The 12,989-nt window shown below is 48.3% G+C and overlaps 1 pseudogene; it reads right to left on the bottom strand.

The window, feature by feature from the left end:
* The window catches only part of LOC149326083 (uncharacterized), a 50,546-nt pseudogene extending 49,236 nt beyond the window's left edge, over window positions 1–1,310 (bottom strand).
* Between the last annotated feature and the right edge of the window lie 11,679 nt (window positions 1,311–12,989).

Raw genomic sequence — 12,989 nt, 5'->3', positions numbered from 1 at the left:
CATAATAGTTAAGCTCATTGTTTTCTTTGCATTGCGCTTGTAACTCTGCACAGGTAGCTAATCGATCGTTTAGCCGATTAAGCTTAACAATGGACGAGGCCAGAGCCTCTAAACGAAGCATAGCAGCTATATTGTTTGAGCACCCGTCAGATTGGCGGTGAAATAGGCAAGTTGTCGCATTTGGGACCAACGCGCAGAGAGCAAAGCGTGTCAACGATATATTTTTTTTTGTACTCACTTCAAGGAGGCTCTTGAAGGAAATCAACTCGTCCGGGGTCACCCTGGTCGGACGGAATAACGCCAGGACCAACGCCACCTGCGTAAAAAAATAGAGACCGGAGTCAAATCGCTCTCACACAGAAGCATCAGCGAAACAAGCATATGAATTTAAGTTCCGCCTGTACGTGCTACGCGTTGAACGGTATACGCAGCGGCTTTTCACCGTCAAAGAACCCCCTTCCAGCTAATGGCTTCCACCGATTCTTGTGACCTTGCTAGTGTGACAAAACAGGGAGTAGTAGATGAAAGGGTAGAATCACTCACTTCTGTGGTGGTGGATAGATCATTTCTTTGCGTTGTCGCTCCGCTCCCTGCATTTTCACGCTAGCAGGGTCGTGAGAATCGGCCGACGCCATTGGCTGGAAGGGGGGCTCCTTCGAACGGGGAAAAGCCGCTGCGTTCTTGAGTTGTACCCGACTTAAGTGACTACTGGAAGCACTTTCTCTTGAGGTTACTGGTAACTTGCTATTCAAGATCTCAGAGTACCTAGTAAATGCACTGCACCCCATCTCAGCTATTTCACTCTCGTGGTCCTGATATGCGGTCGCTCTAGTAGGATACAACAGCTCAAGAACGAAACGGTTTTTCCCCTTTCCAGCCAATGGCGTCCGCCAATCCTTCCCAATGGTCATCAGAACTCCCATGGACGTCCCATGGATATCCAAAACGTCCACATGACATCCAAGGGAGCTTATTGCCCACTGGTTCGTGACCCTGCTAGCGTGACAATGCAGGGAGCGGCGCGACAATTCAGGGAGGTGACTATCCCCCTTCAAGCAGCCTACGTGATCCAAGCCCTCCTTGGTTGGATGGCCGTGCTTGCCCTTGGTTCGTTCTCCCCACACCAAGGCATTCCTCATTGCAGATCAGCTCACCTGCAATACCAGCACCGCCGCCGCCACACAGAAGACAATCATGGTGCGTTTGTGGCTGCCCAGGCGGTGCAGGGTCGGACGGCTGGGACACTGGTTCCGCTCGGAGGACTCGACCAGCGCCTGATGGGAACCTCCCATCACTGCTTCCAGCTTCATTGCGGCACCGGCACTGGTTAAAGCGTGCTCGCGTTTACAAGGGCTCGGATTGGGCTTCGCTGGTCCCTAGCTGCACGCGGTACGGGCTTCTTTTGAGCGTTATGATGATGATGATGTCCTCACGTTTAATGACACATAACCACGGCGGGTGATTGGCCAGGGTGCATAGCGAATACAAACGCACTCATGTACAAGGGGTGTAGTATTTGGATAGTTTTGTTACTTAGACTAGAATTTGTACCAAAAAAAATACGGAAAAGAAAAAGCAGTGAATAATTCTTCTATGGACTCAATTTCGGCACAAGGCTCACAAATGTCTTCATTTGCTTCTTTCATTACTCTGAAATATAAGCGGTAATGGTGGCGTTAATTTAGCTATGCTTTTCGAAATCTCTCAAACTTTTCGCGGGCTAGTGTTGGTTTTGATGCACGATGAACAGTAAGAGCACGAGTAACAATTTTATTTTTAGAGATGGAAATGAAGAATCACCTCTCGTGTGCTTCAATCTTGTGGGATCATTACAACTTGCCCTCCGTATATTGAGTAAACAGTTCACTGTGGCCGTTAATGATTCGTCGCTAGAGGTTGCTCGGGGAGAGCAACCGGTGTCTCACAAGCCCCACCGGAGACAGCGCCTGCCATCGCAGGGCAGTGGCGCAACGCTTAATTAACCTCTGCATCACTGCACGAGGAGCTGTGTGAGGACTTCCAGGGATGAATGAATGTCAAGTAGAGAATGACCAATTCTGCATATATGAGCATTAACCAATTCAAGCTATCTCACCAAACCCTTCAGCCGGAGCTTAAGTGTGCCCTCCATTTTTTTTTTCTCCCGTGCTCTTACGGTTGAAACAGGCGACCAGTGGGCCTGAACTCAACGTTCAGCTCAGGTTACCTGAAGCGGTAACGTTGCGGCCACCGGTCGGGGTTGGAAACCGTGACAACATGAGAAAAGAAATTCAGTTATGAATTATTCACCAGGCGTCGACAAATTATGGGTGGTGATCATGTAACCTAAATCTTTAGCCTCCAAAGAAGACATGCTTGGATCAAAACTTTAATGTTAATACTCTACTGATTTGGACTACCCAATTTCTCTACGGGCACAGTATAGAATGGCAAAAGTAGGCGCCTGAGACGTCAATAAATGATGACATAACAAAAAATTGGCTGTGGTTTAGAGTGGAACTCGCTCAGTCGAACTGCAAAGTCAGTCTTTCGCCGCTTCGTTTCGCTTAGCGTTCCTTCTTCACCTTGGTCCCTGGACGTGGATTCAATCTCTCCCCTTCTCCATTCCTTCCCCACTTGGTTTCGCCGGCGCGCCGCTCCGCCGGCAGTTGCTGCTTAGCACCACGTGACCAGCCATGGCGCCGCCACGCTGAAGGCTCGAATTGCTAGCGTAATGTAGGCACGCGGCGCGAACACCAGCTGTAGGCTATGACGTCACTCCGCACATGCGCACAGCTGGCGGAGCGGGGGTGCCACGGCTCAACTCGCAGACACGCTGACCTCGCGAAGTTGCTGGCGCAGTGTCGCTATCGCTACAAAACCGCTTTTAAGCATGAAATGCTTTTAGCTAGCGTTGTCGGCAGTGTGGTGACGTCACGCCGAGACCGAGAGCCAACATCCGAGCACTGAATTCCACTCATCCGGGCACTGAAACGAGATCATTTGGGCACTGAAACGAGAGCATCCGGGCACCGTACGAGATTTAACGATACTCTGCGAGAGAGGGCCGTGGGGGCCGCTTCCGCGCCGTCCCCAAGGATGGCGCTGCGGTCCCACACTCACGCATGTAAAAAACCGGCCGCTGGGCCTCCAGCTCATAACGTTGGCCCTTTGGCAGGCAGATGTATACACGCTCGCGGAGTATTAGAACGCGCTGCTTGTACATTCTTGTCCGGCCTGCGTCTCGTCGTGTCCGCGTACGCTTCTGCATCGTCCTGCATTTCAATGCCGCCACCGTCACAGCTGTTTAAGCCGAGCAATGGAGCCTGATGAAAGGGAAGGAGGAAGCGTCTTGCTGAAAACGATCGCTTTGCGAGTGATACGCCATAGCAGAAGACTTCTCGCCGCTGCCGACAACGCCATGATTATGCGGCCGCTCCCGAAAGCGACCAGGCCGCCACGGTTCGCGGCTGCCTACCTAAGCCCGCACTACTGCAGGCGATTGCTTCGACGCAACAAGAAGAGTGTGGTGTGGTGTGGTGAACACTACACCTATTTCAAGATTTTGACTAGTACCATCTGCAACCAATGCGTTATGCCCGTAAACATTTCATGCTTACTCTACTCTCGATTACGGGAGAGGCAGATTTTTTTTCTTGAGGTAAGGGCAGGGGGGGATGTCATAAAACTTATGGTTAATTTGGTAGGTGCGTTTGTGAGGTTGAGTTTAAAATTTTCACCGAAATGAATGACTATAATGAAAGAATATGAAGGGGAGCATTTTATTCCGCACGTGTGTTAATTATGCGAGGGAATACAGTTATTCATCTGAAACATTTCACGGGCGTGACCCTATGGCTTAGTACAGTTGGCGTGTCTTGGTTTCAACCCACAGCAATATAAATTGTAGAAAATGTGGTAAATACCCCACGTCAGGGCGCAAGCTTTGGAAAACTGCCACAAGGCGGCGCCTTTGCACAGATTCTTTCACAGTAGTGGAGTGTGTTCTGTAAGGAACGTAAGACGACATCACCTTTATAATACGGGACCAATTACATCTTCCAAAACGGTGTCCTTGACCGCGACGTAGGAGTGAAAGCGCCAACAAGAATTTACGTCTCTAAACCGTGCTTACATTTGAGTAAATCATTCCGCATAATTTGACCGTACCGCAGCGGTGGCCTAGTGGATGAGCATCGGCATCGCGGGATGTCCAGTTTTCGATCCCCAGTGCCGCCGGGTACTCACAGGTCATAAAATGGGTACAAGCCTTCCCCTGGCCTGGTGCTCGGCTTATTTAGGGTGAAATACTTGGGAAATGGGTCTTTGACCCCACCTTGAGTAGAAGAAAGCAACTTGGCGCCAAGGCGATCTTCGGCTCCAGATGCCCATTGCTTCATAAAAATTCACAATCATGGAATAAGCGACACCTTTAGCCCCTCCAGTTCGACAAAGTTTGTTTATGCTGGCATATCCGCAAAGAATTGCCGAGGACCGTCCCTTCGCTCACTTCCCGACTGAAAGAACCATCGGCTAGTTTCTTCCAATATCCACCGAAAACAAAAACAACGGGGTTCAGTTTCGAGCTTCCCAATAATCAAGATTCACTTTCTAGTCCGGAGCCCTTCATTACGGCGTCCCTTATAGCCATGGCCCCGACTTGCAACTTAAGGACGCTGTTACGACTCAGCTTGAGACTCGCGATGATCACAGTGGCGGCAACAGCAGCGGAAATTTCGAAAGGTCGTTTGACCCCAAGATGACCCCACCAAAAAAAGGATGACTAGCTGGGAAGTGGCCAATGGAGCTCTTCCCACGCTCGGCTCGGTGCGAACCACCTTCCCTTCGGTACCCCGCAAGAAGCGACCGTTGATGGATAGACGACAGGAAAAAAGAAATTCACCACGTCTGAGAGGAACCGGAACGAATCGGAGGAAGCCGGCGCAGATGCGGCCGCGGCACCAGCACGTCTACGCCACACCTGTTCGATGGACACGTGCTGCTTGCAGTAATGTTGCACCGCAGTGCGAAAGAGGTGCATACTTGCGTTTCCTCCTCGCCAGTTCCCACGCGTGGAGGTGCCTCCGTGCTGTGCTGTGCCGATCTCTGTGTCGTGTTGAATTGCCGCCTGGAAGGGGCAGAGCCTTAGGGTATTTAACCAGCGCCCTAAGTGAAAACGACCGCTCTCTGCCCAGCCGAAAAGGCCCATCCAGACGTTCGATGCTTAGAACTCTTGAATTTTGATTTTTTGCTCTTCTATTCTAATCTGCAGTATGTAAATAAGTGTCTTAAAAAGAGCCATTAAACTCGCTTGTTTTCGTTTCCCAAACTCCGAAGCTTCAGAGTTCCCTCATCCCGGACGAGCCCCCAGGGTAACGCAACAACTGGTCACGCTACCGGACTTAGTAAGCATGAAATGCTTTTAGCTCCCGTTGTCGGCAGTGTGGTGACGTCACGCCGAGACCGAGAGCCAACATCCGGGCACTGAATTCCACTCATCAGGGCACTGAAACGAGAGCATCCGGGCACCGTACGAGATTTAACGAGACTCTACGAGAGAGGGCCGTGGGGGGCTGCTTCCGCGCCGTCCCCAAGGATGGCGCTGCGGTCCCACACTCACGCATGTAAAAAACCGGCCGCTGGGCCTTCAGTTCATGACGTTTGCCCCTTTGGCAGGCAGATGTATACACACTCGCGGAGTATTAGAACGCGCTGCTTGTACATTCTTGTCCGGCCTGCGTCTCGTCGTGTCCGCGTACGCTTCTGCATCGTCCTGCATTTCAATGCCGCCACCGTCACAGCTGTTTAAGCCGAGCAATAGAGCCTGATGAAGGGGAGGGAGGAAGCGTCTTACGGAAAACGATCGCTTTGCGAGTGATACGCCATAGCAGAAGACTGCTCGCCGCTGCCGACAACGCCATGATTATGCGGCCGCTCCCGAAAGCCACCAGGCCGCCACGGTTCGCGGCTGCCTACCTAAGCCCGTACTACTGCAGGCGATTGCTTCGACGCAACAAGAAGAGTGTGGTGTTGTGTGGTGAACACTAGACCCATTTCAAGATTTTGACTAGTACCATCTACAACCAATCCGTTATGCCCGTAAAATTTCATGCTTACTCTACTATCGATTACGGGAGAGGCAGATTTTTTTAAACTGTTATTTATTGCAAGCCATGGACACGGCAAATAAACAATGCCAGTACTAAGAAACTGAAAACGATGAAACGTACGATTTCAGCAAAATGAACAAAATCGACAACTACAAAGATTCCATTCTTCCTGTTGTTTATTTTTCACATGTAGTATGTTACTTTCCTGGACCCCATTTGAAACTGGTTAGCCTGAACTGTCGTGAGACTGCACGCAGGTATCACATTGACAAGGTTGAAATGTATACATGACTGTACGATTGAGTGACTAGGTGGCGAAGTGGGAAAGTGAGAAAACACTGGGCGGGTTTTATGTATACCTCACAGAAACACAACCCTTGTACAAGGTATATTGAAGATCGCAGGCATACACAAGTGCTACAAGACAGGCAGTATGGCCCAGATCGGTGTAATATACCCAAGCAGCACATGACACTGGTCCAATGTAGGAATTGAGTTGGCAAACTACGGTGCTAAGAAGGCCCCGCATTGCCAATGTTCTCCCCGCCTTGGCTCAGCCATTTTCAAAAGTTGGCAGTATTGGACCATTTGCTTACATTTTCCTTTCGGAACGTGGTGTATGACACAAGCGCGGAGATTCTCGTTCGAGCCGTCGTGGAGTGCACACCGCGGCGGCCGGCGTACGTACGTTTTTCGCCTCAAGCCCGTCGTGGATTCGTCTCGCGCTGTGCTCGCCCGCTTTCCTACACAAGGGTTACCATCTCTGCAGACTTTTTTCTGTGCGTTCCCTGTGAGCCCGCTCCTTCCTAACGCGAGAGGTGGCCTTGTATGCGTCTACACGCAGGTGAAGGGAACACGCGAGCCGATCGCGCGCTTGCGGCTGTTGTAAACAACAGCTGTCGTGCTGTTGCGCGGTCTGCTTAGACTGCTGGTCGCGCGGCTGGTAAGATGTCGTGTGACAGCTATTACCCCATAGTGCTCCTTCGGTGCGTATTCGGCTTTCTAATTAAATCGTCCTCACTGTTTTTGAAACTCTTACTGTTTCAAAAGTATCGCACGCACGCATCGTATTGCTCAAGACGTGGCCTGCCTCCAGTTTTTAGAACAGCCGCAGGGGCTCGATCGGCCCGCATCGCGATGGTCCCGCGTGTTCGCTGCCTATTGCTTCTATTTGCACTAGGTGCGTTCGCCTTTCCCTTCGTTTTTTGCGGGGACATCTCGAGCACGCCTGTACCGTTTACTTTCGCGCTCTGCCGCGCCTATTTCGTCTGTCCGGAACTGTCCTGCAGCTCTTCGGTCGGCTGTACTCGCCCCGGCTCTTAACGCTGCAGCCGTGCGTGGCGGCGGCGGTCGGCCCGCTGGTTGTTGTATGTTCCTGCTGCACTGGCCGCAGTTTGACGTGATAACTCCGAGGTCCGGTGTGCCTGCAGCAAGCTGTGATAGCTTCGTGCAAGCGGGCCCCGATTTTCTAGAACGAGCATCTTGCTAGGAATACTTATTCGAAAACAAAAGATCAGGCCAGACCGAGAGCCTTCGCTTCCCTGTAACCTTAAGGGTGAACCGAGTATAATCTCTGATGTCTTTCCTATGGCACCAAGCTTTCCGTATGCGTAGTCTGTGTTAGTCTTGAAATTACACAACAAAACTTTTGACTCAATAGTATTACGTGCCAGTAATTTTGTTCCCATGCAGGCTCAGGTGTGGGCGACATCCACCTACTTGCCCTTGCAGTAGACAGAGAGGAGTGGACAAGTCTGGACAAGGCAGTGGGACTCCTTCTTGGAGCCTTTCTTGGTTTCAACATCTGTGATCCACCCGGCAGCCCTCTCACTATGGAACGTTTGCAGAGGTAAATGAGTGTGAAATAATTATAAGGACCTTTTCTATAAAGGTTTGGATTTCAGGACCAGTAAAAAATTTATTCAAATAATATGCGTGACTTAAAATCGAGTACTTCTTCGAACGAAGACCTCTGGTCACCTTCCTTGGCTTTGTGGGTTCTTATAGGGTGCTGCAATACAAGGTGCAGGACTGAAATCTTTTCTTTCAGGGGTTTATGGTTTATGCACTAGTGAGTAATCTCATAACTTGGCAGCCCTTAGCACAGCAAGCTGGCACTATTCATATCGTGCATCATCGCTTACAGCTTGAAACTTTGGAAAAACCCACCTAGGCGCTAATGATTTCACGACACAAAAAAGAGACGAGGAGACAACGGACAGGCGCCAACTTCCAACTATTTTTTGCTAGAAAAAAAAGCACATACATTTATAGTCTCAGGCAACGCCCACATTTACACACCACGTGCTTTATCCCAGCCGTGACTTATCGCCTAGCACGAACATTATTGCTCAGAAAATCGTACTCCGCCGCATACAACCTAACTGAAGCGTCACTCACGCTCAAGGCTGCCTTTTTTTTATGTGAAAGGCTTCCAATAAAAGCCTCGCCTGCTTTAATAAGCTTTTGCCCAGAATCCTCGCCTTTTCCAGTCGAGGTGCACACTTGCACGTGTTAACGTGGCTCACCAAAGTGGCATATTTGTCTTTATTATTCACTACCTTTTTGTCATGTTCCCAAGGCGTTTGTTGATGCACCTCCCCGTTTGCCCTATATAGGACATACCACAGGTCAGGGGTATCTCGTACACCACTCCTTACATGCAGCGAATAAAGGTGCGCTGATGTTTTATGCTGCACCCAGGGCGCTCAGTGCCACAAATCCGGGCTATAAGTTTGCTCAACTTGTTTGGGGCTCAAAAAACAAGCGGTACCTTGTGCCTGTTAGCCACCTTCTTCATATTGTGTGACACTTTGTGCACATAAGGCATGACCTCAGGTTTTACCGCAGGGCCCCTTTGTTCAAGATTCTTTGTACTGGTGCAGCGTTTTGTTTTTTTTTGGAGGAGGGTTTCAGCGACAGCAGTCAACACCACCGAGGGGAAGCCAGCAGCCAAAAGGCGTCCAATCTGATTTCTTAGGCTATCGTGCATTTGGCGCGGACAGGACTTCGAAAGCGAGGACTCAAAGCATAACGAGGGGATGGCGCGCTTCACAATTTTTGAATGCGCCGTATTGGAGGACAGCAGTTCCTTGCTAGTACGAGGAAAATAACCCCAACATAAATGGTCCTCCCGGAACGCCAAGCTTAGGTCTAAAAATTGTAGTTTCCTCTCCCTTGGGAGCTCATGCGTAAAAACTAGGACACGCCCTTTGAAGTTAAAAACACTTAAAATCCTGGACACATTAGCTTCAAAAGAGTTGTCAAAACCAGTGGATAAAAGATAAGAAAATCGTCAACTTATCTAAAAAATTTAAAAACAGGCCCTCCTACCAATAATTGTGCAAGTTCCGTGTCCAAAGGAGCTAAAAAAATTTCACATAAAATAAGGGCGACACAGGAACCTATACATATGCCTTTTCTCTGTAAGTAGGGTTGCTTATTAAAAACGATAAAAGTGACCTTAAGATATTGCTCCAATAAATTAAAAAAATTTTCCACACACATACCAGCAGCATCCTGGAAGGCCATTTCCCCTGTACCTTCAATACACGAAAGAACAGACGCCAGTAGCTCAGCATGCGGTACGGAATGAAACAAATCCTCTATCTCTACAGAAAAGGCAGATCGAATTTCTGGATGTGTTTCAAAACAATGAACTACATCTATCGAGTTCTTTACCCGAAAAGTGTCGTCCAGTTTAAGAGATTTAAGCTTGCTTTGCAAGAAACGGCTAACATTATGCTGCCACGAATCATTTTCTCTCACTATAGTGCGGAACGGAATGTCAGGTTTGTGGATTTTAGCAGTAAAGAATACGGAAAGACAGTTCTGTTTGCTTTTCGCTATATCACTAGCGAGCTTCTGCAGATGGAGGTGCTTACAAAAGTTAATGAACCTGGTTTTAACTCTCACTGCTGCTTTTTTAATGGCTATAAAATTCTTGTCTACAGCTTGCAATGCTTTTTCATTGTAAAGTCCTCTTTTCATGACCAAAAACCTGCCATCTTTGTCTGACTGAAGGAGACACAGCTCATTCCTATTAAAAAAAGAGGAAACATGACTGACATCACGTCCCAGCCGACTGGTTACAGCCGTCCTAACAGATTTTTTGAGGCAGTCCACTCCTTCCAACAAACACCGTTCTTGGTTTTCTACTTTTGCTTTCGCAGCAATGTTCCTGTTTGTGGCGAGCAGTTCATGGGCAGTTCATCCGGTTGAATGCCGTACTTTGGTCCTCTCTCAAGCACATCTAACAACCTGTCAGGGACATTTGCATTCCCTAACACCACCACGCGGCTCGTGCTGTTGTCCTTTTTCTTGTTAACGTCACCGAGCAGACCTATTAGAACCTCCCTCCACTTGTCATCTGGGCAGCTTGCCGCTTGAAGAAAGCGTAGTTCTTCTCTGCAAGCCACCCTGGAAACTCACTGCGGCAGATGACATGTAGCCAGTCGTGAAATAAAACGAACCTGGCGCCACAGTTCAGATCTAAGTATCTTGCATATCCGCTTAACGTGTCCCCAAGAAGGCTTCACAGCACCAAATAGTAGACTAACATCGTGCGGAATAGTTCCTTTCCGAAGGCAGAAGTGTCTGTGTGTCTACTCTCCATGCTACGCGCCAGCTTTTGGTGTGCTCTATTGTGAATGCCACGTGCCAAGCAAGACGCTACGCCTTCTTGTGTTGAGCACTTGTGTTGTCACTCTGTCTCTGTCCCTGTCCCTGTGGTGCCACACCAGCATGAATAGATGCAGTTCATTGTTTTGAAATGCATCCAGAAATACGATCTGCCTTTTCTGTAGACATAGAGGATTTGTTATATTCCGTCCCGCATGCTGAGCTACTGGTGTCTGTTCTTTCGTGTATTGAAGGTACAGGGGAAATGGCCTTCCGGAATGCTGCTGGTAGTCTGTGGAAAATTTTTTGAATTTATTGTAGCAATATCTTAAGGTCACTTTTATCGTTTTTAATGAGCAACCCTACTTACAGAGAAAAGGCATATGTATAGGTTCCTGTGTCGCCCCTATTTTATGTGAAATTTTTTTAGTTGCTTTGGACAAGGAACTTGCACAATTATTGGTAGGAGGACCTGTTTTTTAAATTTTTAGATATGTTGACGATTTTCTTATCGTTTTATGCACTGGTTTTGACAGTTCTTTTGCAACTAATGTGTCCAGGATTTTAATTGTTTTTTAACTTCAAAGGGCGTGTCCTAGTTTTACGCATGAGCTCCCAAGGAAGAGGAAACTACAATTTTTAGACCTAAGCTTGGCGTTCCGGGAGGACCATTTATGTTGGGGTTATTTTCCTCGTACGAGCAAGGAACTGCTGCCCGTCAATACGGCGCATTCAAAAATTGTGAAGCGCGCCATCGCCTCGTTATGCTTTGAGTCCGCGCTTTCGAAGTCCTGTCCGCGCCAAAGGCACGATAGCTTAAGAAATCAGATTGGACGCCTTTTGGCTGCTGGCTTCCCCTCGGTGGTGTTGACTGCGGTCGCTGAAACCCTCCTCCAAAAAACAAAACGCTGCACCAGTACAAAGAATCTTGAACAAAGGGGCCCTGCGGTAAAACCTGAAGTCATGCCTTATGTGCACAAAGTGTCACACAATTTGAAGAAGGTGGCTAACAGGCACAAGGTACCGCTTGTTTTTTCAGCCACAAACAAGTTGAGCAAACTTATACCCCGGATTTGTGGCACTGAGCGCCCTGGGTGCAGCATAAAACATCAGCGCACCTTTATTCGCTGCATGTAAGGAGTGGTGTACGAGATACCCCTGACCTGTGGTATGTCCTATATAGGGCCAACGGGGAGGTGCATCAACAAACTGCTTGGGGAACATGACAAAAAGGTAGTGATTAATAAAGACAAATACGCCACTTTGGTGAGCCACGTAAACACGTACAAGTGTGCACCTCGACTGGAAAAGGCGAGGATTCTGGGCAAAAGCAAATTAAAGCAGGCGAGGCTTTTATTGGAAGCCTTTCACATAAAGAAAAAGGCAGCCTTGTGCGTGAGTGACACTTGAGTTAGGTTGTATGCGGCGGAGTACGAATTGCTGAGCAATAATGTTCGTGCTAGGCGATAAGTCACGGCTGCGATAAGGCACATGGTGTGTAAATGTGGGCGTTGCCTGAGACTATAAATGTATGTATTTTTTTTTTCGAGCAAAATATAGTTGAAAGTTGGCGCCTGTCTGTTGTCTCCTCGTCTCTTTTTTGTGTCGTGAAATCATTTGCGCCTAGGTGGGTTTTTCCCAAGTTTCAAGATGGAAAACCAACTATCCCGTCAACATGCCTTACATCGCTTACAGCGTTTACCAAATTTGTTACATGTTATTCAGTGTTCTAGCAAAAAAACAGCAAAAACTGAGACACAGGTCGATGAGATGGTACACACACTACCGCCGAACTTCCAGCTGATTTATTTTTGCAAGCGCATATGCAAATGAAACAAGCCCGGTCGTCATTCCATTCCCGATAAAAAGCGCCACTCTTTTTCTGTGATAAGGACAGAGAACCACTTATTCTTTTTTATAATTTGTGAGAAGTGTTTCAAGCAGTTCTTGCTCATGCCTGGACTTACCCCTGCTAATAATGTTTGTACCACTTATTGTTTTTTATAATGTGTCAGAAGAGTTTCAAGCAGTTCTTGCTCATGCCTGACTTACCCCTGCTAATAATGTTCGTGCTGTGAAACAGAGGCTAGCATCTGCTACAGTCTTTCACATACAAAGCAAGGTTGCTACAGGTGCCTGCTTGCAACTTCTTGCCATGTTATCTGCGACGTTCATTCAGGCATTGCCGAGTCTGCCTGATGTATACTTTCCCACTGGACATATGGATTTAATACACAACCCTCATTACACACACTGTGAACTCCAATTAATGTTTGCTCT

This window comes from Amblyomma mixtum, chromosome 10, assembly GCF_055824585.1.
Source record: "Amblyomma mixtum isolate Tamu chromosome 10, ASM5582458v1, whole genome shotgun sequence".
Taxonomy (NCBI): Eukaryota; Metazoa; Arthropoda; class Arachnida; order Ixodida; family Ixodidae; genus Amblyomma; species Amblyomma mixtum.
Note: the sequence above shows the minus strand (reverse complement) of the source record. Positions and strands in the feature narration are given on the sequence as shown.